Here is a 3837-nt window from a genome sequence, read left to right on the forward strand (position 1 = left end):
CCATATACTCATTTTTTCCTACTGAATGTTTTATATTTTTATTGTTTTGTAAGAGCAACTTATACATTAAGGAGATAAATCCTTCAATATTTGGTGGAAAATAATTTCTTCCAATTTGTCCAGTGTTTTTGGCTTTTGAGTCTGTATGTCTGTATATATATCTTTTCCCAAGTAGAGAAATGTTTTCCCCGTGTATTCGAGTTTATTGATAACTTTTGAAAGTAGTTTTTGAGCCATATTTAGAAAAACTTTCCCACTCTGAGATGTTTAAGAAAAAAAATATCCAGTGTTTTGTGTTTTTTTCTTTACCTTTAAATCTTTGATTTGACTGATACTGATTTTCATAGAAGGAATGAGGTAAAGAATTAATTTCATACTCTATAGATGGGCTCTTCAGATAGTAAGGTGGGCCTATGATGAATGGGAAGAAATAGCACATTGTCAGAGATGCTCACACAATATAGAAATAAAAAAAGATTCCCTCCCATGTCATGAGTGGACACAGCACTTCTCACAGGAGCCTTCTCTGTCCCTCAGAGTCTTGAAGATGTCAGGCAGCTGTGGGTGATTTCCTGCTCAACTTACTAGGGCCTGCTGGGCCTGGAAAGCTGAGTTATTGCCCTAACAAAGCCACCGTTTACTTGTGGCCTTCATTATCAGTCCAAGAAAATTTATGAAAATATGTAGAGACATCCAAGTTCCTGTATAAGCTCTGTGTCAGGAGGTCCCTATTCTCACCAGGGGGAGAAAAGGGAGTTCAAGTACCCAGGTGTTCTGAAAACTAACTCATCATTCTAAAAATCCACTTTTCAGTTTCCCATCTTCCTCAATGGAATATGTTGACTGTAACTTTTTCCAATTATTTGAAATGACTTGAATCAAATGCAAAATTTCTGTGTATCTTTAAATTGATTGTGAACTCTTTTCTGTTTCTTTTTTTTTTTTTTTAATCTTGTTCTGCTTCCGGACCAGACTACTTTAACTATGGTAGCTTTCTATTATATTTTCCAAACAATATTGCTAGGCTTTCCTCCTTATTCTTCTTTTTTTAGGAGTCTTCATCCTGTGCCTGTATATTTGTGTATGTGTGTAGATTTTTTAAAGATAGACTAAAGATGCTAATCTCAATATTGTATATAAGAAAACTGAATATCAAAGAAAATGACTTACACCAATTCATATAACTGATAAGTGCCAGAACAGGGATTTGAACTCAGTTTGTCTTATTCCCAAATCTAAACAGTGAGTCTTTACATAAATAATAATGCCAGAGATCCTAGGATTTTGAGGGAATTTTCTAAACAAACTTCCTGCAGTGCAGTGAGAGCAGATATGGGGCAGGGCACAAGGTGAAGTCTAAGTTTTTGTGGAGAGCTGACTATGGAGAAGCTTTTATTACGGGAAAGAACTGCCAAAAAAGGAGCTGTCAATCTTGATAAAACCCCATCATATGGGTGAGAAGGTGTGGTGTCCTAGACCAAGGCTCATTAAAATTGGAGGGCAATTGAGGAAGTCAAAGTAAATGATGTAGTGCTTGATTTCAGCAGTTTGTAATCTTAATAATGAAACTGACATTAGTCCAACTCTGTTATAGGTATAGTTCACATGTAGACATATGTATGCATGTGTGTGTATAATATATACACACAGTCAAGTGACTTCATTATTTATTTTTGAAAATATTAGAAAGTGAATAGTAGGTTGGGTGAAGTTATAGAATAGAATAGAAAAATCAAGCAACCATTCACAGAGGAAATAACTATGTATGTAATTCAGTACAACCATAAATCCTGCTCTGTGTAATCCCAGGTGATCTCTTAAGAAATTGGATTTTGCTATGGAGAAATCCTCACTTTCCACAACACACTGTGTTTAGGTGTGTGGCTTAGAGTAGGATGTAGGAGACTTGAACATTCAAAATGTTAGGGGTGATAAGGACCTGGGAGAGAGGTACCAGCAGGGTAGGCACTCCATGGGTAGATGAGGGGACTTGATAGACCTCAGGGCGGAACACCTCAAAGGACATGGAAGACAAACAGTTACTAAGAGAGGTTGTTAAATTATTTACCATGGGATGTGCTAGCACTACCCTCTTGCTTTGTCACTCTTATGATATATTTAATTGAGGATATATTGCTCAGTCATGTGTGTGTTTGTTTGTTTTTTTGTGGAAGTGGGGTTTGGGGGTAAACTTCAAGTTGGGACTGGGTTCTATGTCTGGGTTGATCCAAAGAAAGACCAGATTTTGTAGGGCAGCTGGAGTTAAAAGAAGAAATTCTGAGAGTAAAGACATGGGGATGAGCAAAAATTCCTGCAAAAACTCCAGTCTTTGACGACCTTGAAAATGATGGGGTCATTTCCAAGAACTCAAGGAGTAAAGCTGCACCCAGCTAATATTTGGCTGTATGTGGAAGAAACAGTAGATCCTATTAAGGTTCTTAATCCATACTATTGTATCAGATCAGAAAGGTACAATTCTGGCCTCTTTACCGAATCACCTTTCCCTCCTTAGACACCCTTCTGAGGGTTCAGGAGCAGACTCCATAACCAAGGTTTCCCAGTTCCTTGGAACAAATCATTAAGAAGTTCATGAGGAAGAAGTAATCACAAAGCAGATGCTGCCCACCATGGATAGTACTATTGCTAACCCATACCTGTGGATGCAAAAGGGCAGGTAGTTCTGAGATGGTCCCACTTTGATACTGGCCATAGACTTGCAGAGGCACATCAGACTGGGGAACAGAGGAAACATATTTTTCAGTCCTCTCTCCCTGCACCCAAAATAAAATCTGGCACAGTGTAGCTGAACTACACAGGTGGAGGAAAGATAGGGCACACTCAATAGGCAAGAGTATAAATCCCTAAGTTTTAATTCCTGAGAAAGAGTTAGAGTGCTGATTTAGACCCAAAAGAACAAAAAGGGCTCATATTAGGAAAGCATTCAGAAGTGGATTCTGGGTTGGGGACCTCCCTTGCCAGAGTGAAGTTAAGCTTCACTCTGGTGCCCAGGACAGAGACCTTCTTGAGAAAGACACCTCAGATCCTTCCCCATAAGGAACAGGATCTTCAAAAAAGTAAACCCCATACTTACCTGGCAGGGGAAATACCATGATCACGAAGGTGGTTTTCCCAGGGCAAGGCTTATCCATTGCACTCCGGATGTGCTGACCCCTGTGATTTCCCCAAATGTGGGAAACTCGACTGCATAATTTGTGGTAGTGGGGGACTACGTTTGCACTTTCCCCTAAGGAAAAAAAAAAAAAAGTAAACCCAGGCAAAGGATGAGACATTTGTTACAGTGGATTTGTCTCAGGAGAAAGAAAAGTCAGTAGGTCACTCAAAACAAACTAGTACCAACCTCTGAGCAGAGCCCAGGCAGGCCCTGATCCAAACAGTCTGGTCTTGCGATAGTGGAGATACTGAAGGCCAGGATCAATGCCAGTCATGAACCTGACCTTACAGAATGGACTGGGTCTAAGTTGTGGACTTCATGTAAGGGAACGTAGTCAACACAAAAAAGTCCTTCAGGCCCAGGTGGGACCCATAGCTAAATATTGCTGTGATTGCAGGCCCCCTTCCTTCCTAACGCAAAGCTGAGAGACAAAGGCCAGTCCTCAGAACTAAACAGGTTCTGCGAGCATGAAAATCCTGAGGGAGCAGCAAGCAGGTCAGATACAAGTGCAGACTTCCTACAAGTGTCGAAGATGTCAAGAACCAGTAACTGTGCCCTTCCATGCCTCCCAGAGAGCCTTGGATGTTAGGTTCCTCAGGTTTCCTATGTCACTGCTCTGGGCAGTGTCTTCTGGGTTGTGTCACATATAGTTTGTCTGTTTTACC

General features: G+C 40.3%; 1 non-coding gene across 1 annotated transcript; it reads left to right on the plus strand.

The window, feature by feature from the left end:
• The first annotated feature begins 3083 nt into the window (after positions 1-3083).
• LOC132423767 (U1 spliceosomal RNA) lies at positions 3084-3247 on the plus strand. The gene has a single exon (XR_009519075.1). It is a non-coding gene; the product is annotated as a U1 spliceosomal RNA (small nuclear RNA).
• Positions 3248-3837: the final 590 nt, after the last annotated feature.

This window comes from Delphinus delphis, chromosome 3 (assembly GCF_949987515.2).
Source record: "Delphinus delphis chromosome 3, mDelDel1.2, whole genome shotgun sequence".
NCBI lineage: Eukaryota > Metazoa > Chordata > Mammalia > Artiodactyla > Delphinidae > Delphinus > Delphinus delphis.